Below are 18534 nucleotides of genomic sequence, written 5' to 3'. Positions count from 1 at the left end.
TTGCAGACCACCAATTGATGGGAGTCACAGTATCACAGTATAACTAAGGTTGGAAAGGACCTCGAGGATCATCGAGTCCAACCCATCAACACAGACCCCATGACTAGACCACGGCACCAAGTGCCACGTCCAATCCCCTCTTGAACGCCTCCAGGGACGGTGACTCAACCACCTCCCTGGGCAGCCCATTCCAATGACGGATGACTCTCTCAGTGAAGAACTTTCTCCAAGAGACCAACCCCTTCCTGGCCACCATGCTTATCCAGTAATATTTCAGTTATGGTATTTTGAAGGTGCCTTGTGTTGAGAATCCATCAGGTGGGATTTGACTGGGTATTCTGGCTGTCTATATGCTGTTTGCAAATGCTTTTCACTTAGAAGACTCAAAAGTTCTAAGAGGAAAGCTTAGCATACAGCTCATCAGGGTGGGGGTTCTGGAGACTAAAGGTGCAAATCTATTCCTAGAACACCCTGTCCTCTTCCTCAAAATGAACAAAGGTCTTTCAGCTAAGCACTGCTACCTTGAGGAATTATGTAGCTCTGAAATATTTTTTTAAAATGCACCCTTTTTTTTTTTTTTTTTTGGATGAGTTGTAACTTGTCCAACCAAAACCATCCAGAATTAAATGTATACCAAAAAATGCCACCCAAAGTATCACAGTATCGCTAAGGTTGGAAGAGACCTCAAAGATCATCGAGTCCAACCTGTCACCACAGACCTCATGACTAAACCATGGCACCAAGTGCCATGTCCAATCTCCTCTTGAACACCTCCAGGGATGGTGACTCCACCACCTCCCTGGGCAGCACATTCCAATGACGAATGACTCTCTCGGTGAAGAACTTTCTCCTCACCTCAAGCCTAAACTTCCCCTGGCGCAGCTTGAGACTGTGTCCTCTTGTTCTGGTGCTGGTTGCCTGGGAGAAGAGACCAACCCCTTCCTGGCTACAACCAGCTTTCGGGTAGTTGTAGAAGGCAATGAGGTCACCCCTGAGCCTCCTCTTCTCCAGGCTAAACAATCCCAGCTCCCCCAGCCTCTCCTCCTAGGGCTTGTGCTCAAGGCCTCTCACCAGCCTCATTGCCCTTCTCTGGACACGTTCAAGTGTCACAATGTCCTTCTTAAACTGAGGGGCCCAGAACTGGACACAGTACTCAAGTAGCTATTTACTGTGAGCAGTGTTGTGAATAGTCCATTTACAAAGAGAAAACTGTGGTCAATTGTTTCTAAATAGCCAACCTATAGGCTTGTAGAGCCATTATTGATCAATTTCTAGGCAAGAGCACAGGGCAATCTTTGTCATATGATTTACTTTAGATGCTAAGAAAATTTGGTTAACATCCAAGCATGATTAAAAAAAAAAAGAAGAAGACGACTTAACGATATTAAAAATATATTTTATACATCCCTTCATGACTGAGTATATAATATTAATCTAGTGCTGCTAAATCAGTCAGTATTGCAACCCCCTCTGTAAATGACTGAACATTTGTCCTTTTCAGTATGTATATTTAGCACACTAGAAAAAAAATATTCCTCCACTTCTTCCATAATGGTAATAAAAAGAAACTGATTATTTTTTTACTTGTCCATAAAAAATGTCCCCAACAGCAACCTGAATTTGATTAAGCTGGTATATCAAATATATATATGGAACAGTGCACACAAAGTAGGGTTTACAAGAACGTATGTACAAATTAGATGACTGCAATATTTAATAACTCAGTGAATCCTTGCTAATGTAACACTTCCCCCCTCCCCCCATTCAGTTATATGGAATTGAAATAATTTCTAGGCAGAACATGTCGTGCTTTTAGTGCTTAAATCAGTCCTCCTTTATCAACACACTGATCATGATTGCTGTAATGAAACATCTCAGACCTTGAAAGTTTGAAACACACTTGATGAAATACCAAGATATATTTGTTAAAACAGCTTTTCTGCTTTAGTGTAAGACTAATTTCACATCTGTTGTAAACAAAACCCCCAACCACACAATCTCCTTTCTCCCTTCCCTAGAATAAGACTGAATTGCACTATTTTTTAAAATATATTTCTCAATCTTATTAAAAGTGATGGAACTGGGAACACTGAAGGCACTTTAAACGGTCTCAGCCTGCACACTTTCCACTTTGGGCTTGGGCCAGGAAGTTAGTTTTAAGATGCATTTAACATTGCATGAATCCCAAGCAAAGGAAATTGACTTCAGTGTTTTAAAACTTAAGGTCAGTGGATATTGCACTGCTCCAATGTGATAGACATGAGACTCAGTTTAGATGTGAACCACTCATTTAACATTCATTGTTATTTTTCTATTGCCTTTGAATCTAGAATCACCAAAATGCCCAGTCTGTGTGCACTCTGCCACAATAGTAACTTCATTTAGTTTTGTTTAAAATAGAGAATTAATCACTGCCAATACTTTCCTCCCCCCCCCGCCTCTCTCTGACAGTGCTTCAAGTTTGCAGTGGAATTAGAAAATGATTGTTAATTTACACATACAAGATAATTTCATGTGACTTAAGAAAGATTAAATGGAACAATCAGGAGTGACAGTGGAAGAAATTAAATCAGGATATGAATGAGCACTGTTTTATACTGTAGGTGTTCCTGCAAAACCTAATGCTAATACTTAAACTCATCAGTTAATCACTTCCCATATTCTTTTTCAAATATTAACCTTTTAAAAAGTTGAATTAGCTTAAGAATAACTTGATATATCATTAGGATTCATTTAAAAAGTCCATGCCGAAAAAGAATAGTTCTCTTTTTAAACAGTTTTTAATTATTATGAGGCTTATATGAAGAGGAAAATATATTTTAACAAGCATCCACACAAGTGGTCTGATTATGTTATTCTAATCTGCAAACCTAATTATCACCTTCTTATGGAGTACAAGGAACAGCTTTAGAAGAAAATTAATGTATCCTATCAGTGGGACAGTTTGTCACTTTATTAAATAATCATCTTCTTTGCAAATAAAATTGTTAGAAGCTTCATTGTATTAAGGAAAGAATAAAACCCCTCACACCATTACATATTAAAATTAACTTCCCACCGTTTCTTTAATGGTCTATTAAGCCTTCACTGTGGTGGATTATGAAGTACAAATGAGGATATCAACTGTTTCTAAAACTGTAAGAAACAAATATGTTCTATGTGCATTTTTTATCACTGTGAGCTATAATTTAGCAAACATTTAAACTATTTTCACTAGTTTCCAATGCAGAAAGTGTACATTAAATCCAAAGTAGATAATGCGTATTTTTCCCCTCCCTCATTTTGAACTAAACTGTAAGCTGTGGGCTGGTCTCTGCCTCCTTTTTTGTAACAGAAATTCCCATTCTATATTTCAATCTAGAAGACAAAAATCAACTCAAACTCACTCTGAAGAGTTGCCAAAGATGTCTCTGGAATAAATCTTTAGAGTGACTTACACCATGAAAAGTGCAATTTGTGACAGAAATATTTAATACAGCATTATTTAAAATGTCATTCTACTGAAGACCAACATTTCACCTCCACATCATTTAAGTCCCTCTGTACAGTAACTGCAGAATGTCACAGCTTGTGAATATATACAGGAATCCAGCTTGTAAGCAAGTACAGGGCTGTACTTGTCTGCCCTGTAAGAAATATTACTGGGCTCACACTAACTAAACATTTCCCATCACTGGTCATTGCAGTAAAAAACTATAGTGCAGATTGTTGTCTCTGGTTGCCTGTTATGACTTCTATCCAGAGCTAACTGGGATTAGTTTTAGCTGTCTTTGATTAGGCTATATTATTCAGTGAAACCAAAACCTATATAAAATGATGCCAATTTTAATGGAATTTTCATCTAGACAAAGTTGTTACCTAACATCTGGAACAGCAGCTTAAAGATGCATTTAAAAACATACTTAGCTACCCCCTATTAACTATCGCAGGTAAGTCAATGTATGTCACCTGGGATTTAAGGCAATACAGCATGTGTACACTGTATTTGAACTACAGGCTTGAACTTTATCTCCAACATCCCAGGCAACTACTCTTACCTTTACACTTCTATCCACCGTTTTCAATGTCATCTGCTGGAGTTTTCATCCTGGCAGCAAGACAGCAGAATGAGTAAGTCCCTTGGGTGGACCTATACAGTATCAAGCTGCTCAGGTGGTCTACATTCATCTTAACAAACAAATAAACAAAACCCCAAGCCTTCTCTCACAAGACAACTTGTACTTAAGCAGCACAGAGGGAGAAGGTGAGTCTGTTAGGTGTTGAAGCAGGGACTCTTTCATTTCAAGAAATCACTGCAGCTCTTCACTCAGCAGCAAGGGTGCAAGAGGTAAAGCTACCCGTCTGTACCTGAGGCAAGGTTTTCATCTTTTAAAATCCAACTTAACTTTCTCTTTAAAGAGGAAAAATGTTTTCATATCAGGGAAACGATTTCCAGTCCAGAATCACCGTCTGAGGGAGCTTTTACTAGCTGCACATTTTTAGCTCCTTCCAGAAATCAGGATAATTTACCCATACAGACAATCCAGAATTTCCTAAGGTAAAGAACTAGAAAGATACTGATTTTTCTTAAGTAATATTAAATGGTCACCTCCTGTAGCTTATGGGTGAGTTTATACAGCTGCCCAAACTGTCCAATATTCTGTGATATTACAGATGGGACATTACCAGTATTCTGTAAAATCAGTCTGAAATACTTCATTTTAACGTACATGGAAGTACTTGACAAAGTGTAGGTCAGTATTTCCATTATAAACTCTACCTCTGCATTTATAAACTTATAAATACAAAGGTGGAAAGTATGCCTCACATAAATGCCTGGACAGATCAGGATTTCAGTGAATGGCTGACCTACTACAGCAAAAATTTTTTTTAACATGTTTGTGCTTATTTCAAAATCTAAATTATTGGAGAACAGAACAAAACATTCACTAGTAGGTATTTCAGAGTGCTCTCAGAAAAAAAGCATAAAAGTGATTAATTCTAGAAAAAGAGGATAGCAACTATGTAGTTTGAAGTATCACAGTATCACAGTATAACTTAGGTTGGAAAGGACCTCGAGGATCATCGAGTCCAACCTATCAACACAGACCCCATGACTAGACCATGGCACCAGGTGCCACGTTCAATCTCCTCCTGAGCGCCTCCAGGGACGATGACTCAACCACCTCCCTGGGCAACCCGTTCCAATGACGAATGACTCGCTCAGTGAAGAACTTCCTCCTCACCTCAAGCCTAAACCTCCCCTGGCGCAGCTTGAGACTGTGTCCCCTTGTTCTGGTGCTGGTTGCCTGAGAGAAGAGGCCAACCCCTTCCTGGCTACAACCACCTTTCAGGTAGTTGTAGAGGGCAATGAGGTCACCCCTGAGCCTCCCCTTCTCCAGGCTAAACAATCCCAGCTCCCTCAGCCTCTCCCAGCTCCCTCAGCCTCTCAAGTAGCATTGATGCTTTGCCTTGTACAACTGAACAGACTTCAGTGAGGAAGGAACATTTCTCTAAACCTTCATGTCACTTACATTGAGCTTGCATTACTATATGTTTTTAAACAAAGACTGAAGCTCTAGAAGTGCTTTCAGACTTTGCACTTTACACCAAAATCTTGTCACAGAAACTGAGTATGTCCTCTTTCAGGCTACAGGTTTTAGAGTGTCAGTTCAGGACAATAAATGGGCATGCTTATAGTTTGATTACTTAACTTTACATTGTCCAAGAGTATTCTGGTAGAATTGTACACCACATGCAGCTATACACCATCACATCATTTCATAGAGAAGTGTTATGAAAAAGATAGACACTATATAATGAAGACCTCAGAAGAAAAAAATAATAAATAGAGCAAAACAAAGCAACACTTAGGACTTAAATAAGAGACATGGCTGAAAAGAACTTCCCTCTTGCTCTGTCAGTTTCACCATTTCCCTTTTTATTAAAACACTAAACCATGAGCTTATTAAGCAGCTCTTAATTTAGCTTTATAATAAAAATTGAAATCCTTCTTAACCAAAGAGTATAGGTTTGTTGAAATCTGTATCCTTGATTATTTTATAAGGTGAAGGAACAAAGTAAAGTCGAGAAAGGCATGGAAAAAAAGGAGTCAAAAGCAGAAAGCAAAACATGAAAACTCTTAAGATGCTAAAGGAAGGGAAAACTATGCAAAAGATCAATGTGACTTTTAGCAAGGACAAATTTATAAGTGAAAATTTAACCTGAGACATCTAAAAAACCATTTGCTAAGGGATACAGAATATGACATAATGTGAGAGATTAGTGGCCACTAGCTTTTGATCCAGTGTACTCAACCACTTCTGCACTTTCTAATAGTACAGGACTGCATAGCTGGTGCTAGCTGAGAAAGCTCTGGAATTACAAGCAAGACAGCTACAGTGATACTGTGTTGTGCTGGTGGTACTATAAATTTACTTTAAATCTCAGAACAACATGTGGTCTTGTGCTCCATGCAGACCTTGCAGTGTCACCCAGTTTAGAAGCAGATCTGCGGCTCATTATGCAAGCCAGCTGCAACTGTGCATGAATAATTTGGAGAAACTAGAAGAGAAGGTTGAGAGGAGCCCTGACAGGCATCTTCTTCTTGTGACTCTTAACTAGTTCTCTTTTTGGTGATGCTTGCTGTGTCTAATTAACATGTCTCTCCAAAAGAGAGTGCTCTGCATCATGTTTATATACCCTTATCCTACGTTATTGTCTTTGAGCATTGTAGGTGATATCAAAGGAGCTTTAGTAGACAGAAGAAACACTTAGGAAATGTGTGAGTGTGCAAATAATTTAGATTAGTGTCTGTGCTTTCATATTCTAAATTTAACAAAATCAGTTAAGAATCCCTCATTCTTGTATGCAGTTACTACTATGCTATAAAAGTGATGGTTAATGTGTAGTATGTGTGACCAGTTTCCATGATATTTATATTGTTTGTGAGAATAAATTTGCATATTGTTATTAATTTAAACAAGATAATTAAAAACTTGCATCAGACTTTCAGTAATACAACAATGCCTCTTCACAGTTAACAGTCTGACAACCTGGTGACAGAGTCAAATTTCCACATGCTTACTCGTTTGTTTCCTGTGTTTCTGTGACAAATAGGGCATTCATGTTTGCATTGTAGTCCCACTGCTGGGTTTTTTTTTTGCTGTTGTTGTTGGGTTTTTGTTTAGTGATTGAACTTCTTCCCCAGTAAGAGAGTGCCCTGTCAGAAGGGGGAACTGAACCCCAATCTCCATTTTCCTGGCTGAGTGCCCCCACTATGAAGCCAGCATTAAAAATACTCCCATGGTTGCAGTGGCATGGCTGCTGTGCAGCTTTGCTATCTCAAGCACTTTTGAAGCACAAGGTCTACTTACTTAGGTCAGTCTGCTCAGGTCTACTTTTTTTCAGTCCACAACAATTTGACAATTAAATTTATGCTCCCAATTCACTTCCACAGAACATTTACACTGAAATGCTCTATGTAATCCATGCAACTAAACATATTGAAGATTTCATTCAGACTGAGTTGTCAGCTGCCTCATACCAGCAAGAAGAACATATTTCTTTGACTAACACACTCTTCTTCTTTCTTTGAACATCAATAAAATCTTGGTAAAGAAGTAGATTGACAGCTTACAACAGCCTTCAAGGCTTTACTAACAAAATCCAAATCACTTAAGAATATTCTGCTACTTCTGCTGCTACTGTAGTTATTAATATATCATTATAACTAAAAGAAAAAGACCCAAGAAGTATTTTAGCCCATAAAAAAAAAAATCAATCCTGCCCTTGTTTTTAATATATTCTGAGCACAAATATTCTAACCACAGAAAAAGTTCTTCAGTTGGCCATTATACTCCCAAATCACAAGTTACTGCTCCAAAGAGCATTCAATGCCTTTAGACATCTTCATAATTGGCTCAGAAATAGCATGCTGCAAGAAAGGTTAACAGACCTTGCTGTGCCTCATATGGACAAATCTTTATTAAAAACACCATAACTGAAAAGATCTCAAGAACTAGGAAACCATATTATTTGCAGCTGGTTCTCAAAGTCTAATTTGAACAAAAAATGGCAAATCTAACAGACAGCCTCTTCCTCTAACTACTAAATCAGAATCCTAGGCAGCTGTTACCCTGCCTACCTATGTCATGAGGATTCAGTTAAGTACTGAAGTTAAGGCATATCAGGAAAACAAATTCAATAAATTCAATAGGGTGTTAAAACAATGTATTAATTTCTGAACCTAAAGAATTATATTAATTGTTCACATATCTAAGCACACTTCCAGGAACTGAAATTGGATATAATTTGACAACTTTCTAATATTGTTAAATTCCAAGAAAACACTAGGTAACAGTTTTTTATGTCCAATGATTTTCTGCTTTTCTACTGTGATCCATTTTACGTCAGGATATACCACAAGCATCCAGATCACCCTTGCAATCACTCATTAGTAAATTAATTCAGATTTATCTAATTACCATTAATTAGAACTTTGAGAAACAATACCAAAATGATATTGTTCCACATACATTTCTTTACCTGTCTTGAAGGCTTCCACAAAGAGTCTTCCCAGACCTTTTGAGCTGGAAGAGGGAAAATGTAGAGTCTTGAATCTGAGAAAGAACAACCCCTGTACCAACACATGTTGGGGACTGACCTGCTGGAGAGCAGTGCAGAGGAGATAGACCTGGGGATTCTGGTGGATAGAAGGATGACCATGAGCCAGCAATGTGCCCTAGTGGACAAGAAGACAAATGGTATCCTGCAGTGTATTCTAAAAGGTGGGGAGAGTAGGTCAAGAGAGGTTCTTCTGCCCCTCTACTCTGCCCTGCTGAGGCTGCATCTGGAATATTGTGTCCAGTTCTGGGCTCCTCAGTTCATGAAGGACCTCAGGGAATTGCTTGAAAGAGTCTCGACATGAGTGAACAGCGTGCTGCAGTGGCAAAGAAAGCCAACAGGATGCTGAGTTGCATTATTAAAGGTATCACAAGCAGGGATGAAGATGTCATTCTCTCACTCTAACCAGCGCTGGTCAGGCTGCACCTTGAGTACTGTGTACATTTTTGCCCTCGCTATACAAGAAGGATGCTGATAGGCTCAAAAGGGTCCAAAGGGCAACAAGAATGATCAGATGACTGGAAGACCTGCCATATGAAGAAAGGCTGAGAAAACTGGGTTTGTTCAGTCTTGAGAAGAGAAGGCTTAGGGGAGACCTCAAAACCATGTACAAGTACATAAAGGGCTGCTATCGTGAGAAGGAAGACTCCCTTTTTACAGAGTCACATGATAATGACAGGGGGTAACAGGCACAAGTTGCTACTGGGGGAAATTCGGACTAGATGCCAGAAAATTGTTTTCACCATTCAAACTATTAGACATTGGAATAAACTCCCAAGGGAGGTGGTGGATTCCTCTACACTAGACCATTTCAAGGCCCATTTGACAGGATGCTGGGCCATCTCATTTACCGTATTCTTACCCTGAAAGCTTGGACTAGATGATCCTTGAGGTCCCTTCCAACCTGGTATTCTATGAATCTATTTAAAATTGTGTAGCAGTTTCAGAAACACACACATACACAAAGATATAGGAAAAAAACCCACCATATTTTGTGCGTGTAAGAATACAATTAAAAAAAAATTTAAATATAAAAATAGAAAAGATACTTTGGGTACATTGATGCTGAAGAGATTCAATACTAAGACAGACACTCCTCAGTTTTGATTATATACTTACATTTTTATCAGATGAAATTAAAAGGATTAGAAATTATTTTACAGGTTAAAACTAAATCTCCAAATTCTGAAGGCAATGTCAACAGCAATGCAGTTATAACAACAGTATTATCATACAACTGTATCTATCATTTAATTTTCATACAAATGCATGACATGAATTGCTCAATGTTATTAAACACCCAGTATTTTCTAAATATTTTCTTTGGAAGAATATATCCTGTTAATAAAGTGGAGATACGTGCCAGAAATCAGTAAGAACTTTACCTGAGGGAATAGAATAGAATAGAATAGAATAGAATAGAATAGAATAGAATAGAATAGAATAGAACCAGACCAGACCAGACCAGGTTGGAAGAGACCTTCAAGATCATCACGTCCAACCTATCAACTAATCCAATCCACCTAAACAACTAAACCATAGCACCAAGCACCCCATCAAGTCTCCTCCTGAACACATCCAATGATGGTGACTCCACCATCGCCCCGGGCAGCCCATTCCAATGGGCAATCACTCTCTCTCTGTAGAACTTCTTCCTAACATTTAGCCTAAACCTCCCCTGGCGCAGCCTGAGACTGTGTCCTCTTGTTCTGGTGCTGGCTGCCTCATAGCTCTTATTTTGTAAGATACACAACTTCTACTTTGCAACATAGCATAAGGTTGAAAATACTTCCAGCTTTGCACATTTCTTAGAAAGTGCTATGTAACCCATTGCATTAAAAGAGACTTGAAAGCAGTCTGACTGTTTACATCAAAATACACAGACATTAACCAGGCAAACTACATTCAAATAGAACACAGAGGAAAAGGAAAACTGTTATCTGGAGTGATGCAGACGGTGACAAAAGCTCTTTATTAGATATATTAAGTACTTAAAATCACGTCAGTCAAATGATTAGCAAAGACAAGAACTATAGGTTATTTAATCAGAGGCTGGCATATTGGCTGAATGGACCACTTTTCAGGTCATCCATTTGAAACTGAATTTTGAACAGTAGTACTAAACTAAGTTTAGGGTGATTGGATTATTTTTTTTTTTTAGTTTTTTTTTTTCTAATTACCTAAGTCTATCTGATATAGCACAAACCAATTTTCACTTTCAGAGTGTACAGTTAGAAGCCTGGGGTGTACTCGTTGTGAGATGCTGGGATTTGAAGCAACTCCAGGACCCAATTTCTTGTGACTTAAAGCACAAGCCAAGTAAAAGCACATGCTGCATAGCCTTGTCAGTGTGTGCTGTACTGAGTAGTACTCGGCTCTCCTCATTATCTATTGGTACCATAGGATATGCCTAGGTAACAACATCCTACAAAAATAGAGGCTTAATTACTGAAATTAAGAGATTAAAAAACAACAACAACAAAAAAAAAGCAAGCTCCATGAAGCACTAACAGTTCAGAGTAAAGGTTTTAATGTTGTGATTAAATTTTAATTTCTTTGTACTACAGAATAATGTCTTTATGTTTATTAAATAGGAAGTGTAAAATTTATTCTTTAACAATTCATTTAATTGCTTTTAATGGCTTGGATATTGTCAATAATATATGTAAGTGCACTGTGGCCACTTAGCAACCTTGACTAGATTTTGAAAGAAGGTTTTGTTGGTTTTGTGATATATATTAGAAATAACTGCTGCTTAACTCTTTATGAAGCCTAGCAACGGATGTAAAAATGAAATACATCCACATCAGACTTATGCACAGATTTGCCATTTGCTTCAGAGCTTTGAAGATTAATTGATCCAAAAAGAAGTTTGAAAATCAGCTGCAAGTTTACACTGCTAGTATTCATCAGTTCTGACGATAAGACCCCCTCCAGATAAAGCAAGCAATATTTGCTAAAACCCAGTTGTATTTCCATGCATTTTATTTAGTGTGCTCATGAAATCTAGGGGAAATAACTTTATTCATTTGCATATAAATACTTGGCAATACTTTATCAGAAAGTAATAAACAGCAAGCTGTAGTTTAGCAGTTTTGTCACAGTGTTTCTCCTATCTGTTATAGACGCCCTTCACGTGCGCATTTACTACAAGTGAAAGTAGTCAGAAACCTTTTTCTGTCACAGTGTTATTGTTATTTTAAATGGTGTGAGTAAACAGTGGAAGAGACTGAGATTTAATTCCTATATAGTTAAGTTTGCCTTTAACATGTTGTAATAGAAGACAGCAGTTTTAATGAATGTGTAAAACATCCAATAGGCCTTCAATCCATAGAAAAGGTTCAATAACCTACTCTGAGTAATGAAACATCTGCAATGAATTCCTTTACCCCCCTGACATCAGTTGATTGACCTTGGCCTATAGTATATGGATAGACCTGTTGTGAATCAACATGCTTGGTCAATCTCTCTGTATGGTTTGAGCACCACATTAAACAATCCTTACTCCAGGACAATGGTTCTCATCCTTTAACATGTTACTTAACTGTTTCTTTAACAGCAGCAATCTTTACCTCTTTTTAAAATACATAACTTTCCTTAAAGGAAAAAAAACCCAACATTCCAGTACCATGTCAACATTAAGAGTACATATCTCAGTTGTTTGCTCTTCAAGGTGCAAAAGTGCAGGTGTGTCACAACAATCACCTCCAGTGGAAGTACCCAATAAACAGCCTTTACCATTACAGTGGCACAAAACTTGATCCCATTTCAGTCCTGCAGTAGTGAATTTGGCAGCCAAGCACCCTGAGAATGCAAACATCAATTCACTCCTCTGATAAGGGTATGGTACGGCATTCTGCTTTCAGAGATGTACTTTGAAGTCACAGGAGATGCTCAAGACTTTGGGATGCCTGATTAAAATATATTTTATACAACACACTATTTCTCATGAGTCTGAACCTAAAGTTCCACAACCGCATCAGCCTACCAAATAGGTACTACAGAAAAATGTTTAAGAATGTAAGAAGTCTCAAAAGCAGAGGGACTTAGCCCATTAGCATTTTTTAGAGAAATGATAAAAATATGAAAACTTCTATCAGAGAGAGGTGCAGATATTGCAGATGCAGACTGCTGTTCTATAGATAACAGAAAACAGATAGGCTGAATCAGCATTTGGTGCCGTTTTTGGCTATGCCTTTAAAAATTAGCTGCAGATTTCAAGCAGAGAAGTAGAAAAATATAAATAATTGACTATTGGGTGTAAAAAGGAAAGCAAAAGATTATTCTAAACGAATTTCATTGGCCAGAATGTGTGGGATGGACATAGATGTACCATAAAAATCTTTCACATTTTACTTTCATCCCCATTCCTTCTTTTCTTCTGTGGTCTGGCTGTTCTGCTGAGAGGATAACGCCTTTGACCTTGAGAAAAGACTAACACTGCTTTCTTCCAGCTTCTCTCTCTCTCTCTCTTTTGGTACAAGGGGGTTTGTGAGGTTTTGGGGGGGCAGTGGAGCAGCTTCCCTGGTTGTTTTGACCAGGGGGGTTTCTGTGCTATTTTCTGATTGTAAATACCTGTGTAACATTGTAAATACTGTATATTTAGTTATTTAGGTGGGTTGGATTGGATGATGGGTTTGACACGATGATCTTGAAGGTCTCTTCCAACCTGGTCTGGTCTGGTCTGGTCTGGTCTGGTCTATTCTATTCTATTCTATTCTATTCTATTCTATTCTATTCTATTCTATTCTATTCTATTCTATTCTATTCTATTTTTTTCTATTCTATTTTGTAAATATTAATTGCATTCCATTGTAGAGTGTAGTTTTTGGTTTGTAAATACCACTTCCATTTACTTCCAACTGAGCTGGTTGTGCTTAGTTAATGTGAATGGGAAACTTTAACATACCACAGCGTTATGTTCTAAATATCTTCTGTCCCAGCTCAGTAAACTCAAGCACTTTGGGTATTTTTGGATAAAGATGAGCTACCACATGATTAAAATCTGCCAGAACAACATGTTGATTTCTTTTTTTTCTTTCTACCTATAAGTTATGATCAAGAGCTAGGCAGAGTATCTTTCCTCTTGGTCCTGTGAAAATACGTCACACGCTATCATAAATAGTTTTGTCTTGTGTTGTTTCTCCTGATGACCAGAGTTGTGGTAATACTGCCTGAGTTGCAGAAGTATTCCCTGGAGCCCTTTCCTTTTATGAAAAGAAATCTGTGGGTTCAACGGGACAGATAACAGATGTCTGCAATCTGCTTTCTCTGTGGGGTCAGTGTATTCTTTTCAAGTGTTTTCAGCTCAGTCACAACCAGGGAGAGAGGAAAGGTTGAAGGAAAGAGACTAAAATGTCTGCAATACAAGTAAGGAGTTTTTTGCTGATGATTAGTATGTTCACTGCAAATATGCACTTGTGATTCAACCCAAGAGACTTCATTACTTTAGAAGAATAATGAAAATATCAAAATAGTTTTGTTCTATTCAAAATGAAACATTTTGACTCTTAAATTCAAAGCTAAAATAAGTCAACTTTAAAACAAAGGCTAAGCGCATCTGAGAACAGAGTATTCACCCTGCCACAAATGACTTTGCTTTTAAACTGAGGCTGCCTTATGGGAAAGAAAAAGGGGAACATTTACAGTGATCTTTTTTAATCTCAGCCACCATACTGGCAGCAGTACTTGCTTTCAACAGCAAGTCAATTGAGGAACCTCCAGCACTCATGTGGAATAACTGGGTTCCATTTTCTTTGCCACCAGGCTGGTTAGAAATAGTTTCTGATAAAGCTTTAGAATACAGTAACAGTGCTTCCATGATGGAATTTTCTTCTTCATTTCTTTCTTTTTTTTTTTTTTTTAATGTCAGTCAAGATATGATACTATGATAACCACATTATATAGTGCAATAATCATGTTAGGACACGTAGAAGAACTTGCTAAGATTCGTTTACCTGCCGTCTCTTCCACCTTTTATTTCTGCGTTTTTTCCAGATTAAACTGATGCCACATAACATGCAGGTCAAAACAAAAGCACAACTTCCTTCATTCATATTAATTGACACAAGCCTTATTCTCCTGGAGATCACTTGCACAAGGTTAAGTCAGTACTTTCTATTATATGATTTCTTTAGAGATTAAGTGCATAAATATATGGCACAAAACAGAAAACATAAGCAAGCTGAGAGGGAATCTTAAAAGTATATGCTGAAGAACATGCTACAAAGGGAGTTACTAGAAATAGGAACTTTTCCTGATTTGGGATTTGTCTGCATAAAGACAAAAGTAGATGTTTGAAAATCTCAAAGATGACGTACTTAAGATTGCAAATGTAGTTTGTAAATCCTATGTTAATTTACTGAAAATAAGAAATGTATTTTATGCTATGGAGTGCCACAATCAAATTAGCATGCCTAATTTCACTGAATATTATTTTAGAATAGTTAATATAAACTGGAATAATTTGTTGTTGAACACATTCTTTGTTTCCCTGTGTATATTTTGGGCACTTAATTCATACAGCTGTTATTCCCAGCATCGAGTCTATGATGTTTACACAGTTCTCCCTGCAGGGCATTTGGGCCTAACAGAATCGTTATTTCAGCAGTATGTCCTAGTTTAACGACACTGCTACTTGAAATGCTGCCTTTTGCAAGTTTTTTCCCCCCTGGAATTAACTCAGCCCCTTCACAGAGAAATCAGAAAATCTGACCTTACCCTTAAGCAGGAGATGCTGGGATGTGAACTCTGCATACTCAAGCACAGGGCTCTTAGCCCTTCAGACATGTAGAGTGGATAATGTGACAGCTGAGACTCTTGGTTTTGTGGACACATTTAAATCTTAATGCAATGTCAGTACCAGTTTCTGAGAGCATGTGCTAATGATCTTAAGATATAACTAATTAAAATGACATATTAAGATTTTTTTTCTTTCAGCAGAAGTGGGGATGCTCCTGTGTTCTCACTTCCATTCTTTTCTATATGACCACAACTGGAAGAAGAATTACACTTCTGAAGATCAGGTTTTAGGAACAAGTAATGAATATTTAAAATCACTGTTAGTCATTTATGCTGAGTTTCATTTCATTTTCATATCAAATCATAGAAGACATGGTTGGATGGGACCTCTAAAAGTCATCTAGTCCAACCCCTTTCACTAAAGGGGAAAATCCCCAACTAGATCAGGTATGGAATCGTTCCATATTGCAGCTTCCATTTTCAAGTCAGTAAGGTATATCTTAAGCGCTTTTCAGCAAAATTTAAGCGAGTTTCTGAATAGAGAAGATCCTTTTGACAAAGGGTCTTGATTTCAATTGACTAAGAAACTTAAGCAAGTGTTTCATTGAAAAGAAATGTCACAAGGGAGCTGCTAAGTAATTTGAAGATTTAAGAAACAAGAAATAGTAAGAATTTTTCTTTAAAGAATATTTAAACATATTTAATCTCAGGTTTTCTAAAGACCTCTCTAGGTAGTTTAGAAATTCACACCTTAATTTATTGCCTTCTATTTTCAGTAAGTCAGGAATACTAAGTCTTTGTGTCCAAAATCTATGAACACTGAAAGGTTTCAAAATGTGTCAGAGTTCCTATTCATTAGTCACCTGCTTTGAAAGTATTCTACAGTATTGGCTTGTAGTCATTAAATAGTCTTTCTAAGCCTTGTGATATGCTCTCATCTTCATTTTGTGAAGGTAAGTACAGCAAGGTTCTGGCTTCGCACACAAGTACATGCGAAGAGTATCCCTACTGGCATGCTCATAAACATGAAGCTTGGGATCAAAGTGTTAAGGAAAGCTAAGGATCATTACCACGATTTAACATAGAAGATTCTCCAGTCCCAAACTTAACCTACTTTACTTCACGAAAGTAAATACAACACACTTGTATTTCAAAATATTTTTGCACACAGCATAACCTTGAAGCTTCTCTTCAGTGGGGAAATTCTTTACATGCTCATTTTCGGAGCAGAACCTCAGTGCAAGGACCTGGCTTTACACAACTGAATGATAGCTGTGGGAGCTCAAAACCTTGGAAATTCAGGCAAGAGAAAACTAACAGAAAACCACAAAAGATGTAATTTTTTAAATCATAAGAGATATTCACATGTGACAATGCAGGGTTTTCAAAAAGTAATGTAGGATTGTCAAATGAGGAAGTGCTGTTAAGTATGGAGCCCACTATGAATCTGACTTGAGCTGAACTTGCTGATCCTAAATCATTTAGACTGCACAAAAAATTCCACACTGGTGAATTAAGACTTGTGGTTTAACAGACATCTAAAAAAGGGTTTTATTTTTACACACTGCAGGAAAATGCAGTGGAGTATTGCCACATGAAAATAACTGTTAGTGGAGCAAACTATTTTGTGAAATAACGTAATTTGGAAAAATTCTGTGCAAGAAAAATAGAAATCCACTTTTTTTTTCTTCACTACACAGAAGAAGAAACATTTTAAAACATCGGTCTCTACTACAATTCTTTGCTTAAGACCTTACATTCTTTTTAAGAAATGCATAATCTTGCTGAATAGTCTTTCAATACCCAGAGAATCACTGCTTTTATCAAGTTCTTTCAATATCACAGTACCAAAGAACATAGGGACTGGAACTATATATTTTTGTAATTAATTTCCTTAAGATAATGTTAGAAATATCAGGTTCCTTAAAATATAGATGAATTTCAAGGTGAGTCTGCTAGCAGATGTTATTAATGGCATATGATTTATTGTGACATGAAATTTGATCTGAAACTCATGTTATTAGCTGAGCTTTTTATAAATTATAATTGCCAACTGCTGAAAATATGCAGAAAGACCACTGATAAACTAGCTTCATCTTCATGGCCTAGAATATCTACGCTAGCTAAATGTCCAGGATCTCTAATCCTGCTGAACAAGTACAGTACATTGAGATGCACAGATCAGGCTTCAGCTCAGATCTTTCCACAGTGTAATTCTTTCAGAATGAGAAGCATCAAAGGCAGGAAGAGGAGGTTGTAGAAAATAAATGCTTACTATGGAATTTAAAACCAAACACACACTTGGGTTCATAATCTGACACTGCACAGGTGCTAGGCAGATTGAGTAGTTAAGAAAAAAGACCCCATCTCTGACAAGTACAAAATGTAGTGTTTTCAGGTTGAAAGTAAATAAAGCTAGATAATATCCCAACATACTCAAACAGTAGTATATTCAGCTCTAAGACAACAGCACCACCAGCATATTCTATCATCCATAAATTCAATGAAGGTTTGCTTCACAAGACTTTCCAAGTCACCCTCATGGAAAACTAAAGAAAGTCTATGGGTAGGTTTGCAACTACAAAACATTTGTGTTAATAATTACTTCTAGATATTCCCTGTTTATTCCCAATTACTTCATATATTACTTTCCTCTCCCCCATATACCTTTAAATGTTAATTATTTCTGAAATATTGCTTTCACCCATCACAATTTAGGTACTAAATTATCTAAACAAGAAAATACAAACGTAAGCACTGCGTTATGAATATCACCTACTCAACAAACCAGGTATTGAAAGAAGGTAAATTTACAGTACATCTTGTAATACATTTTTCATCTCCAGAAAAGCTGAGATAACACTGCAAATTCAAAAAGCCTCATTTCTGAGGCTTTTTTTTAATGTATCTGAAGTTGTTCAATGATAAAAGCATTATGTGAAAAATGGCATTCACTTGCCCTTACTAAGAGCATATATGGAAGAGCCCTCAGTCAATGTACCAGTGTGCGTGTGGGAATGAAACATAAGGATCACCATCTGCAGCTGTCTAATAAGTGTTCTTCAGTGTCTAATGGCAAAGTGTCAATTCAGGGATCCTCAGATACCACAATGCATCATCTTGTCCATGCTAGTCTTACAAGTCAAACATTTCACCAGTGGGAACAGTATATTCATAGTGCTATTCATT

At 37.3% G+C, this 18534-nt stretch overlaps 1 protein-coding gene across 10 annotated transcripts in view; it reads right to left on the bottom strand.

Moving 5' to 3' along the window:
• The window catches only part of DGKB (diacylglycerol kinase beta), a 488212-nt gene that overhangs the window by 117904 nt on the left and 351774 nt on the right, over nt 1–18534 (bottom strand). The gene's annotated exons all lie outside the window — the stretch shown is intronic.

This window comes from Melanerpes formicivorus, unplaced genomic scaffold, assembly GCF_026170545.1.
Source record: "Melanerpes formicivorus ecotype bairdi unplaced genomic scaffold, bMelFor1.0.p_v2 SCAF_23, whole genome shotgun sequence".
In the NCBI taxonomy this organism is placed as follows: Eukaryota; Metazoa; Chordata; class Aves; order Piciformes; family Picidae; genus Melanerpes; species Melanerpes formicivorus.
This window is presented reverse-complemented; position numbering and strand designations above follow the sequence as displayed.